The sequence below is a fragment of the Lissotriton vulgaris genome, unplaced genomic scaffold, assembly GCF_964263255.1.
Source record: "Lissotriton vulgaris unplaced genomic scaffold, aLisVul1.2 SCAFFOLD_3202, whole genome shotgun sequence".
Lineage (NCBI taxonomy): Eukaryota > Metazoa > Chordata > Amphibia > Caudata > Salamandridae > Lissotriton > Lissotriton vulgaris.
Window position 1 is genome coordinate 68,058 of NW_028252134.1, and position 19,151 is coordinate 87,208.

The 19,151-nt window shown below is 44.2% G+C and overlaps 1 long non-coding RNA gene across 1 annotated transcript in view; it reads right to left on the reverse strand.

Moving 5' to 3' along the window:
* Positions 1–12,919: 12,919 nt before the first annotated feature.
* Positions 12,920–19,151, reverse strand: part of LOC147662654 (uncharacterized) — a 168,476-nt gene continuing 162,244 nt past the window's right edge. The window contains exon 3 of the long non-coding RNA XR_015305512.1: positions 12,920–13,066. This is a non-coding gene — a long non-coding RNA (uncharacterized LOC147662654). The remainder of the gene's footprint in view (positions 13,067–19,151) is intronic.

A 19,151-nucleotide genomic window follows, 5' to 3' on the forward strand; every position in this document is an offset into this window, starting at 1 on the left:
TGTATGTCAAGATGGGGAGGAAGGACATCCATCCACTGTGGCCTTATTTTTAGGAGCCTCCTTCTCATTGCAGTCCTAGTTTGGGTACCCCTAGGGAGACCACAGTTTGAGGAGTCATACACCTACAGTAATCCTAATATAGGGACCCATTTTAAAATGGCCACCGTTTTCAGAAAAATATCTGTGAGGATTACTCAGGTTATCAACTATACACCAGATACCTTTAGGGCAGACTGCGACTAGGCAAGCATGAGGTGATAGCATCAATAGATTTGGTTTAATGTGTCAATAGGACTCTTCACTGCAAGAAACTCACTATTACACATAGTATGTTAATGAGGTACACACAGTCCACTACAAATGCTACAGTTAAAGGCGTTGAGTAGCCATTTACTTTGTTAAAGTTGCAGGTCCTTAGTGACAGCCACTTCCACTCTAACTTTCCTATTTGTCACAATACCTGGCCCTGCCCCAGCTTTTTCTGTGGCTCCTTCACTCAAACTCACATTACATAATATGTTATGTTATTTTATGTAGATGTAGATGTGTGGAGCACACTATCACCCGGGAGGGTATCCTGGTGTTGAGCAGGTGTGAGTCTAGGCACACCTATGCCCTAGTGGGACTACTCGATAAGCTTCTTGCAGAATTCAAGAAGTGAGGAGAAGGCGCTTATGTGTATATGTCGTTCCATGCTTTAGGAAGGATGTAGAAGAAGACTTAAACACCAGATATGTTTTTGCATATGCGTGGGATTTGTGCAAGTAAGAGTCTAGACGACCTGAGGTATCTGGAAGGTGTGTGAGAGCAAATATGCTTGTTGAGTTATACTGGGCCAGTGTTACGTAGTGCCTTAAAAGTGTGTGTGAGAAGTTTGAATTGTGCTTGTTTGTGAATGGGGAGCCAGTAAAGCTCCTTTCAGAAGTAGCGTGTGTGCAGTGAGAGTGATTCTGGCAGCCAAGTTCTGAATGGTCTGCAGCCGAATGATGAGTTTATTTTGGTTGGTCCTGGCATAAAGGGTGTTCCCATAGTCCAGCCTGCTTCTGACTAGTGTGTGTATAACGATTTTCCATGTGCCCAATGGGAGCCATTTGAAAATTTTCCGCTGCATCTTTAGGGTATTGAAGCAGGAGGCGGTGACTTAATTTGCGTGTCCTTGGGTTCCGAAGTCGTGTAGATGTTGGATGAGGATGGGTTGGGAAATTGTGTCAAATGCAGTTGAGGGGTCCAGGAGGATAAGAGCTGCTGTGCGACATGTGTCTAGTCATGTGGAAGTAATTTGTGGCGGTAATGAGGGCAGTTTCCATGCTGTGGTTGGGACTGAAACCAGACTGAGTGGTATCGAGCAGGTTGGTGGTTGTTGAGGTATTCGTTGAGGTGTCTGTTGATGTTGTTCTCTACCCTTGGCTGGGAATGGTAGCAGGGAGATTGGTCTGTATTTGGAAAATGCTGAAGGGTCCGCAGAGTGTTTCTTCAGCTGTGAGCTTCCAAGCATCTGGGAATGTTGTGCCAGAGGTGGAGGCATTCAGAATGGGTATGACCATGGCAATGATGGGTTGCAGTCCTCTGGTTCAGATGTGGCAGGGCGTGGGTCCGAAAGGGCCCCTGAGTCGGTGTACTTCATGGTAGAGGCAGTTTCTTCATGGGTGATGATGGGCCATGTGGTTAGCATTGGTTCATTGGCTAAGATTGGGAGGCATATGCTAAGGTCTGTCTGAAGTTGCTGCAAATGATAGTGACTTCGTTACTGAAGAATCTAAAGAGATTGTTGCAGAGGTGGATGATGGTGAGGTGAAAATCTTTCACAATGACGAAGAGCTGGCATTGAGAGGTGCGTTTGGTGGTCTGGATCATTCCGTGGTAGCGGCTTAGGGTGGATTTAACTTTCCTTCTGTCTCCATTGGTCTGGCTCATTCACCATGTGCTGTCCAGTTGTTTGCAGTAGCTTTCATCAGTCTGAGTTGTTTTCTATTCTATTCTTGGCATTTCGAAAGCACATAGCTGCCCAAGGGCCTCCCACCACTCACAGATCATACCAATGCCCCTATCCTTAAAGATTAAATAAACAAAATAGTCTTCAACTGCTTCCTAAAGCGTACCTCCTCTTTAGTCTTCCTCAACTCTGTAGGCAGTAAGTTTCTTAGTTTAGGAACCAAATAAGCAAAAGACCTTCCAATACCTCTTCATTTGTTAATCATAGGAATTGTTAACAAGCATAAAGCAGAGGAACATAGTGTTCTCTTAGGAATATAGGGACAGATCAAGTGTTACAGTAGGTGTGGGTCCTTATTATGTATAACCTGATGAGCCATGCATCGGGCCTTCACCTATACCCTCTTTAGTACGGTGAGCCAGGTGTAGAGAGGCCAATGCTGCAGAAACTGAGTTATGATGAGGTAATTTCAACAAAACCTGAGCCACAACATTTTGTACCCTTGAAGTTTTCTTACAACATACTTGGGGCTTACAAGGTAAAGAGAATTACCATAGTCAAGTTGTGATACAACTAACGCCTGAACCACCTGTCTCCAAGCAGACAGAGGTAAAAATTCGGCATTTTTTTTTAGTGTCCTCAGCAGGCCAAAAATCTAGCTTCCTAGCTTTATTGTCAATCCATACCCCCCAAACCTTTTACAACTGATTTGGTGGTAGGATGGTTCCCCTAATAAGCCTGGCCAGTGCAGCGCGGACCAGGAATTAGAATCCTTCCCAACTACTTGTGCCTCAGTTTTAACTCCATTTAGCTTTAAGAATCTGACGGATATCCATTCTGATACCTCCTTCAGGCAGAAGTTGAGCCAGTTGGAGTCTGCCACCACGTCAGGAATAAGTGGGATGACAATCTCAGTGTCATCCACATAAGACACTATCGAAAAATCATGTGAATACACTCTGCCAGATGACTAACATACGGAATGAATAAAGTTCGACTTAGTGAGGAGCCCTCGGGTACTCCACACTTAAGGGGGTATGATTCTGAACAGAAAGGTTCCTCATAGACCTTGAAGCACTGTGGTCTGGATCTTATTGCATTGCTGTGTCTGGGGAGGGGCAGGGAGGGATCCAACTATTGAAATTCTTGATGGCCCTGGGGAGGCGGTTGCTCTGACTGGGTCAGTGGGTGTTAAGAGTGTTTTTCCAGTCCTTGTCAGTAATGCAGTTCCGGTTTCGGCAGGGTGGTCTGGTGGTGGTGCATGTGTGTTGGACTGGGACACTGACGTTGAACTTGACAAGGACGAGGTCTGTCCAGGGGGCTGGTGTGGGCTTGTCAACTCGGTGATGAAGTTAGTGAAAATAGGGTCCAGGAGGCGTTCAGTGATGTGGCTAGGTCCCTTTACTCATTGAATGTGGCTCAGGCTTCCAAGATCTTCAAATAGTGCTCTTGAGTTGTGGTCGCCATGGTCTTCCAGGTGGAAGTTCAGGTCTCAGAGCAGGATGTAATTGCTTGCATCGAGGGAAAGTGGTTTGACAAAGTCTGTGATGGTGTCGGTGAAGTTGGTGCGCGGTCCTGGTGGTCTGTAGATGAGAGTGCTACTTAGGGTGAAGTTGGCTGTGATGTGAAGCTTGAACATTAGGTGTTACATGTTGGATGAGGATGCATGCATAGATTGTTTGCCATTATTAACTAATGGGGTAACCCAATCATTGTCCGCCGACCTGGGTATCATGTAGTATAGAAAACAAGTGGTCCTACACTTATTTATCACGCAATAAGTCAAAGGACGTTTATGATTTGAAATACAATTTAGGCATGCATAAGATCAGCACAAAGTACTAAATAAATATAAAGCTTTCAAATGTGCACCTTCAGGAAGATCAACGTCGCCCACAGATTCTTCTGGAAACTATATGTTTTATACCATGTTATACAGTAGTCTAGAGGTTGCTCCAAAGACAGGGAAGTGAAGGAGTAGTGCTCATGTGTGAACTAGATAAAAGTGAATAAAGGGGGTTCACAGAGTGAAGATAGTTCAACTATCTATGTTTCTGGATGTGGCACCGCAGGCGTGATGTCACGTCCTGCTGCAGCGGTCTGCCAGAGCACGGGAAGTATTTGGAAGAGGAGGAGTGACCGTCTGCTAACTGGTTTGAGGTCTGCGTAGACCACGACAATCATAGTGCTCGGCTGACAAGTTTGAAGCACTGCAGTGCTGCTCGCACCTGCCCGGTCGGGCCCCTCACGTTTGCCAGCCAAGGGGGGATAAATTATTATATATTTGACCGCCTCACAGCACCTGCAAATTGTTTGCGATCCGAGGGAGAAAATTGTGCAGCCAGTGACTGGGTCGTCACAGAGGAACTGGTTTGCAGCAGCTGACGCAGGAAGAGTTAGAGGTCGGCAGCTGGCCGAAGCCTGTACCATTGCGGGGACCGGGTCAATGGCACCGGCAACAAGATTGAGCTGCCTTGTATTTAGAGCTCAACGCGCCAGTCGCACTGCCTCCTGACTCTGAGATCAGAACACAGTGAGACTGTAAGTGTAGTAGCCACTACATTCACTTTCAATCAGTGTATAACAATTATCAAATTAAATTTGGGGGAGTGTATGATCTCATAATCTATGGAAGTTGATCCAGTGCCACACAGAACTTAAGCTGTCAGCCATACCACACAGACCCCATGAAGAGTACCGTAACACCCAACATCTGGACTACAGAATTGGTGGGCGACACAGCAAGTCGGGGCATCACTGACTGCGTTGGAAAGGTCCTTTAATTCTGCAGATCATGTTTTGGGTTAAAACAGAGCTGGCTGTCCCTTTCACCATTCTCACAGGTTTAGTGACTGAGCACCACTGAGTTGGAAAAGATGGCTTACTACACCCGGTGTCCAGCCTTTGCCCCAAATTACACTGGCCAGATTAATTAGTTGACACATAAAAAACATCAGCATATAAACGGCCTGTATGGGGGATGTTATAGACGTGACACAAGGCAGATGAAAGGAGTCGAGGTTAAGAGTCTGCAGCTGTGGTGCACCTCTCCACAAGCTCTTTAACTTAAATAAACTAGCAATTTGGCATTCATTTATCCCTACGGAACCTCCAGTGAAGTTAGTGGTCTTCCATTTCAGGTGTTTTGCATCAGTTTGAAGATGATCTTTGAATTTTTCGTTGCTCAAATGGGTATAATTTCTGATATTCTTATGTTTCCCTCGTCTTCATTGCTTGATTTTGCTTGCGAGAAAGTGTCACTCAATCAATCAATCAATCAATCAATAAACCTTTATTTCGGTTTTGCTTTTCAAACCATAAAAGTACATACAAATACAACGGGATAAAAGTCATTATTAAGAAAGCCATCATTAAGATCAACAGTACTAGATTAGCAGCAATTTATATCAGTGCATTCTTTGTTGAAGTATGTTAAATGTATCTACAAAGAAGTTTAAGCAAAAATCATTATAAATCCAAACATTTTCTGTATTTTACAACTGATTTTAAAAATTCTAATACAAAAAGAATACTATCACTATTTAATAGTTGTAAATACATCATGGCTGGTCTGATCTGATAAAAATTAAGTTGCTTTAAAAGCGGCACCAGATAGCGTTTACGGGGAAATTCATACAATGTACATAAAAACATAAAATGCAGCATATCCTGTGGAGACTTTCTGTCGCAGCCGCAGGCAGCTGTTTCTTTACTAAAAACAAGATTTTGTGGCCTAACAAGCAGATCGTAAAATTGATTCATCCGAAATCTTGCTAATAAAATTTTTTCGTATGAGGACAAGGAACCCAATAAATAAGGCTCAGTGTGTGGAGTTGTTTTTAACATAACATATGTCCTGACGCTCGGTTTCTGAACCTCTTTAGCTTCCCTCATCAGTTTCCTTTCCGCGAGGAAGGCCGTTTTTATTGCCTCCACATCCCCCTTAGTGATACATTCAGGGGTTTCAAATAACTCACCCCGCCCTAGGCTTAAAAAGCCTTTCCTGAGATATTTCAGCCAAGGTACAGCAGATGTGTTATCCATAGACAAACAGTCTTTTAAAATCATATGCGTAAGGGGGATATCAGTGTTTAACCATAATTTTATCCAACAGGATAGTGGACGCAGGGAGAAAATATCACTGACATACTGCACCCCCAGCTCTTCATGGGCAGCTAGGTTAGAAGTACCTTGAGGGAGACACAATAAACGTTTCAGGAAGATATTCTTCATAATCTGTAATCGCTCTCCCAAAATGTACCCTCAAATTTCACTACCAAATGTTGCAGTAGCCACTGATTTTGCATTATATAATTGCAACATTGCACCGATAGGCTTTTTTCCCAATTTGGATGCAAAATTAAATATTGCTGCATTCACCCTAGCAGCGTCCCCTTTCTTTTTCAAGACATGAGGGCCCCAATTCAATTTATTATCAAAAAGGACTCCAAGATACGAGAACGTGCTGGTGATGGGAATTTTTGCGCCTCCCACATTAAATTGGAAATTCCTTTTTGGTGACTGGCCTACCTGATTAATACATGATTTAGAGTTATTTACTGTTAAATCCCTGTCTGTCATGAAGGACTTGAAAGCAGTTAAAAGAGCTTGAAGGTCTCTTTCAGTCCTAGATATGAGGACCGCATCGTCCGCATATAGTAGGACCGGGATACCCTGGCACCCCACTATGGGACAGTCGGCCCCCACCTCCTGTAAAACGCTATCTAAGTCATTGATATAAAAATTAAACAAAAAGGGAGCCAAAATACATCCTTGTCAGACTCCCCTATTAATATTAAAATCCTTTGTCACGCTCAGATCTTGAGAAAACCTAACATTTGCTCTAGTATATCTATGTAGATCTTCTAAATAATCTACAATACCACCGTCAACCCCCCTTGCCCTCATGGAATGCCAGAGCTTCTTCCAATTTACACAGTCAAAATCTGAGGACAAGTCCATGAAGGCAAGGTCGATAGTCCCCTTGTGTGCCACTGTATACTTGTTTAAAATCAAGAAGAGATTAAGGCATTGGGTCGTCGTAGATCGTCCACTGCAAAACCCATACTGGGGGTCAGACATGATATTATTGTCCACTACCCATAAGGTGAGCCTTTGCAGGAGAACCCTTCCCACTACTTACACCATCGAATCTATAAGTGAAATGGGTCTATAGCAGTGCGGACTGCTTTTATCTCCTTTTTTGAAAACGGGTACTATAGTAGAAATCCCCCAAGACTGTGGGCATCCGCATTGAACCGCAGCATTAAAGACAGTTTCCAAAATTGGTGCACAGAAAGGAGGGTCAGACTTAAATAGGTCTGGGGGGATCCCATCGGGACCAGGAGCTTTACCGGCTGTTAAGCCTAGAATTACTTCCAATATTTCACCCCTCCCAAACTTAATTTTATTAACATTAGAATCAGGTATCCGTCTTTCATTCTCTTCATGGGTGCAAGCATACAACTGCTCAAAATGGGCCTCCCAATCCTCCTGTAATATGTAACATTCAAGGCCACCTCCTGTGTCTTGGACAAGAAATGTTTTTTTTATTGTACCCCAAAACTTTGAACTATTCTTAAGAGTTTCAGGATCCAATAGCTCGTTCCATGCCTCATCCCTTAAGGCCGCCTTACGCTTAGCTAATGCTGTTTTATAATTCCTGCGACATACAATTACGTCTGCTTGCACTCTGGGGCTAGAGGCTAAGGCTGCCCTCAAACTTCTTGCTGTTTTCGAACAATGCTGATCAAACCATTTAGGGCCCATATCTGTCTGTTTCTTAGCTGGTACTGACAGCAGCTCCGTAACCCTATCTGAAAGAGTTTGGAAAGCCACTAAACCCTTCGTATATTGATGGCCCCCCTGTGTGCAGACGACTATTTCATCTGCACATACAGCTTTTATGTCGTTATAAAACAGCTCCGGGGTTATTTGAGACCATCTAAGTCTCTGCTTTCCGTCAGTTGTGCTCAGTGCTCCCAGTTTAGGGTTTATTCCTGTCTTTGTTACTCAGGGGCCAGTTAGAGATAAAGATAAAGGGTTATGATCACCGAATTCGCTCTCGACAGTTAAGAAGCAATTTACAAATGTTTGCATAAGGGACGAAATCAACACAAAATCAATAAAAGTCCCCTTCCCGTGGCCCTTAAAAATGGGCACCACAAATCGAGTGTAGGGTCCCTCAGAGCCATAGTAGGTGTCATATCTAAATCATTAATCATATCGTTTAGCAACTCCCCTTCAACCGAGTGCTCAAAGTGAAATCCATGAATTTGTGGGCAGCTCATCTCAGATATGCATGAAGATGGGGGTTACCACAAGGATGGATATTAAAATCACCTACTACCATAAGATTAAGTAAGCTATGACTCATAGACTTATGAATAAAAGCATTCGAAGCAAGTATGTGACTTTGATCAAGACATAAAGAGAGTGAATTATAAAAATTTACCAGACCTACCATACAATTCCCACTATATAGTGTTAATGCAAGGATGCCCGGATCAGAGGTAGGTACTACACAAACTTTACATGCCAGAGCTACAGGACATAAATAACCAGTCCCCCCTTAGATCTCCCCCTGTTAGATACAATTGCAGGGACAAAATATGCCTTGTATCCTTCTAGAAGATCAAATTCAGCCGAAAAAGTTTCTTGCAAGCAAATTATCAGAAATTGCTTAATGTAAGTAATCCAGCTAGGGTTCTCTATCATGGCAGCTAACCCTGCAATATTCCAGGAGCTAAAATTGTTTAAACTCCCCCTATGTGGTCTATCCCCTACAGTTCCTGAGTCAGTCTTCCTCCCTCCTCCTGGAATGCAGGTTTTCCCGAGTCAATCACAGGCTTCCAAGCCAGGATTTCATATCTATTGTGAACTGGAAGTCTGCGCCCGGTGTTATTTAAACTGCTGAGTGTTGTCTGAGGTAACAAAGGGGGAGCATGCTGAAAAAGAGATCTCACCCTAGACCAACCTCCCCCCCATTGATTTTCCTCCCGGTTAGATCTTACCGAGTCCCTCCATGGTAGTGGCCTATAGAAGAACCCCAAGGGTAATAATTTAATTGCAGTACCCTTCGTTAACTGTGGGCATAAGCCCCTTGACAATAAACGACCCGCAGTGTGGGAATATCAAAGTTGATAATAATACAGTCGTCACTCCCTGTTTTATTAGATCTACCAATTCAATTGACCCTACGAGCCATTAATATGTTGATACAGAGGTTTGCTCCATCAGGGGTATTCTGACTAAGCCAATACACTATCTTAATCAGCAGGTGCTCGTAACTTTCATTCTCTCCTGGTGGGAGGGCAGGGACATGACCCAATATTACCACATATGGGGTGGCTTCTGGCGGGAGGTCAATGGCTACAGGTCTCCGAGACACACTAGGTCCCTTCTCTGACCTCTGATTTGATACGGGATTAGGAGAGTTCCTTCTAGTGCATAAGGGTTATGTTAAAGGTGTCTTTTCTCTCAAGTCTCTCCTAGGATTACATGAGCCACCTGTAACATTAGACCTTGTGCTAATCGGCACTGATTCAGCTTCCTTGTCATTGCTGCCACCTATTCTATCCATCATACTTGGGGGTTGAATATTAAAGTTCTGTGAGTCCGCTGTAACTGTAGCATTCAAAACGTTAGCCAGCGAAGACTCCAGATGCGATAACCTGGATTCCACCCCACACATTTCTAATACAATGGGTTCCAACAAGGTTTTTACCATGACCTCTAGTTTCCCCCAAAAATCTCCCTCAGCATGCCCAGTATTTGTTGTTCCTCCATTACTCTGGACGTTATTACATAGATCTCTCTGGGGCTCCTTTCCCGTGTTGTGTATTTCTACCACTGTCACCCCTTTATTTCATGAGGCTAAATGTCCCTGGTGTTTGATTACCCGGGTTTTTTTCGGAATGGCACTGGTTTTATTTTGGGCGGGTATATACTATTTTTTGTTTCTGCACTCTACCCCGTAATTTATACCTAACCGGGCTGGATATCAATTCCGGGGTCCCAGAGAGCATGCTTCCATTTAATATGGATACATCAGCCTCTATCTGAGGAACCCTTTCTTGGACTGAGGGCGGGGAAATTTGGTTCAGAGTACCTAGAAGTACTGGAGTAGCAGATAGTCTACCAAAGGTGGGGTCCAGAGATAACCTGCGCTCCGTCATTATAATCTCCTGGTTGATAACTAACTCTGTCCTGGTCAGGTAAGCATCCAGAGTCCCAACCATCCCCGGGCCTCCTCCTGCTTTCCTTCTTGCCATTGTGAAATATGGACAGTTCAAGATGACCCAATACAAGTTACTTGTAACAATAAAGTACCCTAATTCAAGATGGTCAAGACCTGGTACGGTTTGTAGGTCATAATAGCACCAACTAATTAGTACACCATCTCAATCCTAATCTACAATATAAATGCACAAAGTTATACCTTGATGATGAATGAATACCGTTGCAGTGTTAACAGTAAAGAACTATAAACCAAATATAAAATTTGCAATATTATCCTTAAAAAAAAAGCATAACCTTTAGTTCATGCAATAAGCAGTCAATGGACTGTTCCAATATTATTCTGAGTAACCAGAAGTATCAAGTTCCCAAGGTGTCTATAACATGGACCCTTCTAGTGTTACAAATTTCAGGATACCAAAGGTTTACTCACGCAGGAATAAAGACTGGTCCGAAATAGGGGATTTAGAAGGGTGGCCCAGCCTGGCCTCTTCTGGCCCCTGACGGCCCCAGACGGCCCGCCCTTCGCCCGGGCTTAGCCCGGCGACCGCCTGCGTCCCGCGGTGCGTGGGTCTGGCGCTGCTTAAATCGCGCCTCCAGTCGCGCTCTGCCGCGTCAGCCACGCGACGGAGCTGAGAACTCTGGGGGATGTAGTTCCAGGTCCTTCGTGAGCCCTGAGAGCCATTCCCCTCACGGCTGGAAAGAAGGCTCCTGCTGCGCTGGCCGTTGCCCTCACGGCGATGGTAATTATCCCCAAACTTTGGCCTGAGTCTCCAGGCACGTCACTCATAATCGTTGAATGTCACTCATAATTACACTAAAACTAAGAAAATGTCACACATAAGCAATCAGAAACCTTGGCAGCTATGCTGATGCTGAATAGCTGGAAGCAACACCGGAGGCAGGGAACGAGGGGAGCAAGTCAATGAGGCGAATAAGCAGCAGCGAGGGAGGGAGCGGTGGGGAGGCACATAGGGAGCTAGGGGGTAGAGGGGATAGGAAAAAGAAAATTGTCAAAATGGACAGAAAGGGGTGGTATTAGCAACCGACAACCTGGGGGTAGGGGAGCAACATGGAGAGAGTGGCGGTGTAAAGAGAGTGTGTTGGGGTGGTGATTCAACACAGGAAGGAGAAGGCAATAAAGAAAAGTTACACCAATGAAGTGCTAAAAGTTTCCTGACTTTAAGCAATGGGAGGATCCAAGTCATCCCAATCATAAGGATGGGAAACACACGAAATGAATGGAGAGCAATTAAATATGAAGAAAACAAATAAGATTCACAAGAAAGTCAGTCTACTTTAAACAATTGACTGATCCAAAGCCTACTATAAGTATTGGTATTGCTCACAATAAGTTTTTCAACAATAAACAGCTGTCTGTATTTTTTTGAAAAATATTTTATTGGTTTTCAACTCAAACAACGTAATAAACAGCTGTCTGTAGGAGAAACCTAAACACACTGCAGTCCTTTTACGTCATAAACATCTATTTATAAATGTCAAACCATAAAATTGCAGTCACAGAGTTTGAGAGGCATATCTACACTAATAACATACACTGGGTTTTATGGAGCTTCAACCCATACTTTTGTCATTTCTAAACACGGCAAAACATTATTAATAACTAATTCAATGCTACTCAATTTCGTGACCTCAGAAAGATGAAAGGCTGACTTGGCCGTGTCAGGATTTCAAGTCATTAGCTACATTCCACAGTAGAGGACAGAGGTAAATGTTTAATGTGCTGAACCATTCTGCCTGCTAATTATTTAGATTCAATAGATATGCAGTAGCGGTACATTTCATAATATTTGAACAGTTTTTTGCAATAACATCTATGAATTTGCCACTGTTAATACATAGTCTCCTCTGCAAACATTTTTGCTGGTTTCAGTTTCTTCAGGAAGTAGTGGATGTTAGCCATTAGAACATATGCCCCATGCGCAAGGTAACAAGAGTGGAAAGCCTGCAGTGCTTTGTCTTTGTTCTGGCATCGGTGCCAGTGCATTACCTTAGTCAAATGATCTTTCTAGTTCTCCCAAATGGAAACGCCAGTGCAATTTTGATTATTTAGCAAACAATTATAAAGTGTCATGTATGTAGAGGGACAAACATAAAAAAACACATTTGCTAGGAATCACACAGATCTTTGGGAAAGGGACAGTGGAAGGCATATAAGCGTTCGACCACAGGTCAGAGGCTTTCCGACCGACATCCTTGCTTTGAATCCCGACCACCGTATTACGATTATGGCGGTCGGAACTCAAACCGGACGGTAATTCCAGCTGGCTTCTGACAGGCAGCGCCTCTGTAAATCCCTGCACCATGTAGCGGGCACCATGAGGTGTCTGCCCTACGGTGCAAGGATTTACAGTGACTCTTATTTCTCAATGGGAGGTTGTGCTGCGGCCGGTTTCCGACCGCTGCACAAGCTCCCATAGATATATGTGAATTTGCGACCACACCATGTGCGGTCGCATCGTCACTGTGGTTTCGGACTGCCGGTCTGAGGTCGGTCGGTTACGAAACCGCATGGATGTCGGTCGGAGGCAACTCTGACCGACATCCTAATTTGGGCAAAAGTATATGGGGAGGACAAAAACAGAGCTGGTCATGGTAGAGGATGGGGCAAAGATAAATAGGAGGAGCAAAAGCACAGAATCAGGGGAGTATGCCACTTGACTGTACACTGTAGAGACGTAAGTCTATAACTCTGAGGATGCACATAAAGACACCTCTTACCCCAGGCCCTTCTTGAGAGCTTCATACACCTCATCCAAACGTTCAGGCTGCGGCACCTTAGGAGCGGGGGTCTTATGTGACATGGAGAACATCCTACTGACCCTGGAGGCAGATTTCTGTGACCCGTTGTGTGTGCTTACCACGTGCAGCGGCCTGCAGGAGACAAAAGCAAAAACAAAACTCTTTTGGTACAAAGGTATGACACACAATAAGACCAAAAGTAAAGAGTCCACACCAGCACATAGTGATATGAACGAGGAACCATATCATGAATAGCTGTGCTGGCTCAGCGCAAAGAAGAGCACATGTTTTTTGGGCAATTGTGGTGTCTAAATTTCAGACATGTAACTCAGAAATTCTCCAAGTTAATGCAAGAAATGTAAACAGCACACATCAGAAATAGTTAGCTGAGATTGACTCTATGTTTCCAATTTGTTGTCTAAAGTTAATGCATTATGTATTGGTACCTCACACCAGCCCGATGGCATAAAAGTGACACGGACCACTCCCCACCTGCTGGAGGAGTTGTGAGGCAGATGGCACACTATTACACCTGTTATGGGAATTACCTCATCTCGCAGCCTACTGGACACTGGTACTAGATGAGATCGACAGTCTCTTAGACACTACACTCTTATGCTTTCCGGAATATGTGGTCCTCGGGGTCTCTGATAGGCTTACCTACCCTCTCAAGTCCCGCAAAGGTAAACAATTTGGCGTAGCTTTGGGGGCGTCATTACAGAACATACTTTCCCTGTGGGGCACGGATAAGTCACCCACTTTCCATGGATGGCTCCACCGCCTATGGTATGTCCTGGGAATGGAGCACATCTCCTTCTCACTTCAGGGAGATGGGGCTGTTTTGCTGACGTGTGGCGACCCTTTGTCTCTCTACTATGCTCTGAGTTCTGCGAACTATCCTGCCCTAGATATCTGCATCTCTTGCGCCTCCCTATGCTGAATCCAGATGCACCCCATAGATCACCGCATTGAGCAACAACGCCCTAAGCCCAACTTTCACTCAAACAAATGCAAAGCACAGCAAAAAGATGTAAAACCATAGAAAGAACAGTGAAAAAAAGTACTAGAATTATTTTCTGATTCAGGATTAGGACAAGCTACACATGTTGGTAGTTATCTTTTTCTTTATTACTTCTCTGTTCCACGCTCCCATAATAGAAAACACAGATGTAGGCAGTCCCAGGGGTAACAAACAGGGTAGGAGTCATAAATTTACAAGCGTACTCATGCTATCATTTTTTTGCAATGCTTCAATTCTGACAGGGTGGTCTCCTTCAAATTGCTGAGTGTTCATGAATTACAGGGATGACTGTCATTGCCAACCCAAGCCTTCTTTAATTTGCCAAAACCCAAAAAGTGCACTGCCAAAGAGGATGATTTCTGGCTTCTTTGTGGACAGAAGTGTCCTGTTCTCTCATACCTACTTTAACTGTTATAACTACACACATGTATGTGACATACTGTTTAACATATGAATCCAGAGTACATTCCTATTTAATATATGGAATCAAATACCCCCTGCTGTACATTATTTTAAGGGTACAGCAAGTCATTGAGGAGGTATGTGACTACATAGAGGAATAAGGCTGAAGGCAGAGTTTCTTTATAAGGTCATGGAATTCCAAACTGACTTGCAATAATCTCATAAAGTAAGGTATAGGGTACTTTGTTCTGATTCATAGTAGTTACACCATCACCCTTTCAAAAAAACGCTTAAATCCTTGTTATGGTACTCTTTCATATGAAAGAAATAGGATATTTGTTCCAAAAAAGATGTTACAAGTCAGATTTTAAAAAAGCAGTAGCTTAAAATGTGAAGACGCATGTAGAGAGTTTATCTTTCATATAATTACCTAAAGGGAGAAAAACTATGAACATGTTGCTATAAGTATCTCCTTTCTGCTCACCACTTTTCACCGAGAAAAACGAAGTAGGAAAAGGGAATGACACATTTTGTTTTCGTTTTCCAAAGAGCAGCTTCAATTGTACTCTGTGGCTTACCTTTCCCCATGGCTAGGGGAAGCAGGCATTTCGACGTCTTAACTCAACAGTAATACGTTATTATAGTTGAGAGGCTACGACATTTCTTTATTGCAGGTGACTAGGGACGTCAGTAGTCATCTTTAATACGGGAGATAGAGGCTGGCTTGTATACAGGGATTGCAGGCTCCAATGTATTATATAGACATATTTTTGTGTGAGTAAACTGGCAAATTACATGATTTCAAAGTGACAAACTAAGAGCCGAGGATGTACGTTTGAACGGTTTAGAATATTTACAGACAAATAACATTCTTTATGTCAAGAAATGTTAGTCTTCCCACAATTCATACATATATTAGCAAATAATAGTCACATCGCCGCTGAAGAGTTGTTTATAGCTTGCTTATTCTTGGTAATTGTCTGCAATCAGCATCTAAGCAACACTCTTACATAGGATAAGGTTGTCAGCCATCGTGGCTTATGCTCAGTCTTCTTCCAACCTTTCTTGCGGCCTTTCTGAGGTAGTTAACTCTTTTCTTTGTCCGATTACTGCATGGTCATTGTCTCTCCTGCAAAGGTTCTGTGAAAATCTAGCAGAGACTCATCCAAAATAGTTCCTATTTACAAAGCGATTGGGATGAAAAACGAAAATACTCCTTCCTGTTCCTTTTCAGGAGTCTTCCTTGAACCTACATCGTCCCTCCTCAGCCACTACCTGTCAACAAGCAGTTTTGTTTTGCATGAAAGGATCCACCCCACAAATCATAGCGTGTTTGCCAGATTTCGTTTAAAAGTAGACCCATTTTTAAAGAAAGTCAACTCTGAATCTGACTCAATTTAATCGACGGTGGCTCAAGAAAAATGTCTATTTAATAGGGTAACGCTCCTGCTCTGAAAAGATCCTATAACGTTGCACTTTTGTTTTACCGGTGCTGGGCGCTAAAGAGTGGCCTAAATAAACAAGACTCCGGAAGAAACAGTTTGTACATTTGCCCAAAGCTGCCAATGACTGTGAATAAACCAAATGACAAGAAACATGCTGATTAGCAATTCTTCCGTTTTGTTCAAGCTCTACCAGTCTGGGTTGCTGAAACTTACTTTATTTGGGAACATTGGTCTATTGTTGAACTTTAAATTAACCTGCAGAAGATACAGATTTTTCTTTTTGATCTCTGTCTTTTAAATTATTGCGGTGGTTACACAAATGTCCCAATGGAGAAATGTCTCCCAAGTAAATGTCAGGTTTGCTTAATTTGTAAAATATGAAGTGCAGGTGCTCAAATGTTTGTCGGAGGCCACACCCACTTTTCTCCGGCTCCACCCACTACCTCAACTGGCTCCACCCACTTACTATAGTAGCCCCACCCACATCTTCAACTGGCACTGTTAAAAGTCCTATGTAATAACTCAGACTTAGAGATACACCTGGGCACAATGAGAGAACCAGAAAATTGAGTCAGACCAGTAGCAGGGAGTAACAATAGGCCAATTTGGGATTGCATTTCGTGTGTTGCCAACAGGTGAGTTTAAAACCTGTCATGAGGGTTCCATGTCCTCCACGTGTCGCAAAGCACCAGGCCTACACCCCATTCTATCAGACCTGTCAATGTCCCTCCTCTCCTGACCCATTGGGCGCCATACTCTTCCAGATGCCTTTTTTTCTGTTTATGTCGGGGCCATTGTGTGTTGTGTTTTCAACTCTGACACTATCTTTTTTCAGCCTGTGTTGTGCGTGTGTGTCCTGCTACCAGCCTTCAAAGTGAAAACTCAGTTTCTGTGCAAGGCAAACAGTGCTAGGCACATGCCTCACTCACCACAGCAAAGCATGAGGCAAGGACGAGAACAGGACATGCTTGTTAGACTGTGGCTCTGTCAGCTTATGTCATTGATACTCTGGGTGTGAATGTGCATTTTATGCACTGCAGACTGCAGAGGCCTACTGCCAGCCCTCTGTGTGCACAGATAGTGCCAGGCTCAAGCCTAACCAGTAATCACTCCACAGTGCTTCTCATATTGATCTTATCCTCCCCCAGTGGTGCTTCATATTGAGTAGGTTCCAAATTGCTGCCTGATCCATATTGGTCACAGCCACAGAGCGCTGCTCTGTTAAACCAGAGACCTTAAGCCCACGAGAATAACCTTATTTTAGCTGTCCTATCGAGACAGCCTCTTTTTAGGCATAGTGGCCATTTTTTGAAACCGAGCAATGATAGGTGTCAGAATTGCGGACAAGACATAGCCAGGGGGCTCCATTGTAATGTACATGCCCCACTGTCATCCATCATCCTAACCAACGTGTTCACAAGTGTATGTTGGCCTCAGCGGCAACGGCGCTGTAGTGTGCCGGCCGAACTATGTCACTCGGTAAGGTGTAGGTGGCCTCAGCAGCCCATGTGTGACTTCACTTAGGCGCAGCAGCGCAAGAGGCGCTGTGTAAGGGAAGTGAGTCACAAGTGGTCGCAATGTCGTCATCTAGTGCGCCGAGCGGAGCTCAGGATTGACTGTGGCGCTGCTTTGTGCGGTGCTCTGATCGAGGTCGGGACAGTCTATTTGAGCATTATCTGCCATCCGACTCCCGACCTCTTTATGATGTAAGTATATACATGGGACCTGCATGCATCATGCATGCTATACAAATGCCACACTGTCACAAACATACTGTTGAGACAGGCTGTGGGTGGAAAATTAGCTCCAGCGTGAGATGATTATGCATCTGACAATCATGCAGTTCTTGAAAAACACATATTAAATGCTTACATTTCATAGCATTGTTTATCCCTTTTCAAAACGTAGGAGACGTAATGCTGCCCTGGTAATGGTATATATATCTGTTTGTAAACACTGCCATTCCCTACACAAGAAAACCTGCCCAAAACATCGGGGGGGGGAGGGGTCAGGGGGGTTGACTGGGGGCGGGGGTGTGAGAGAGTGTGGGAGAGAATGTGTGTATGTGAGAAAGAATGTGCGACAACGTGTGTGTGAGAGAATGAGGGAGTGAGAGAGTGAGAGAGTGAGTGTGCGAGTGTGTGTGCGAGAGTGTGAGTGTGTGTGCGAGAGTATGAGTGTGTGTGTGTGAGGGAGAGAGAAATGTCGTCCGAATAATACACTTGCAGGCGATCCCTCTTCAACATAATATAGCCTTTGCATCAACTGAAAAGTAATTATTGAATCAGTAGACAATGCGAGGGGTGCAGCAACCAGGAAGTATGTGGGGATGGCACAATTCTGACCCTGAGCAGTTTAAAAGCGACTGAACAGTCAAGCTCCTCAAATTAACAATACGAATGAATGTAAACCAGTTTTGCTAACTAAATCAATTCGCTTGGATTCACTGTCAGATTGGATATTGAGCAAAGCATTCAAATTTAACTTGCTGGCCGCGGCGCACAGACAACAGGTGCTGTTTGTGAGTTCCTGTGCACAGACAACACAGCTCCTGCTACCGCCTGTGCGTGTTTTTTCCACGTTTTGGGAGGGGGGGGGGAATAGGTGGTGGGGGAGAAGACCAGGAAGGAGATAAGCAAATAACTTGGTAGTGGCAGCTGAAAGTAAATGTTGGCCTAAGGGCTACGTCCTAAATAGGGGTTGATAATTGGAAATGCTGCTGGTAAAGGCAACAGCTAAGCTGGATGTTTAAGAAGTAAAGACATAGGTGCAGAAAAGGGAGAGCTGAACGTGAAGGGAGACAGGGAAAGGGGCGGCTAAGAGTTGATGTCTAGTGGAAGTGTTCAGTTTCATAGAGGCCTAGGGCTTCACTCCCGATGTCAACTCAACCTGATTTTTTCATTCCAAGTGACGGAGCCTGTCTTAGGCAGTGCGGGTATTCTCTGGTGTGGTGGCAAAGCAGTGAATGCGCGCGCATTGTTGCTTGCTGTGTACAGCCCCAACGCCCACAGATTTGATCAGCCTGCCCCTGCCCTGAACCGAAACTGAATCCATTCCCAGGGTCAGCAGTATTACCGATCCATCCATCCAGGCAGCCCGGGCCGGCCCGCAACAATAGCCTAATAAAGCCACTGTACTACTGGCAAATTGATTATGATGATGATAAAAAAAAAAACGGGGGATCAAACCCTCATCATCATGATCAGAGAGACCAATGAGCCTGCATCAATATAAGTTTTAGCCTCGAGGGGGAAAACATGGCGGCAGTCGGCTGACTGCTGCAGTGCTCCGCTCCTGTCTCCGCTCCTGATGCCTGAATTCAGCTGAATTTAGCTCGCCAGCTCTACCA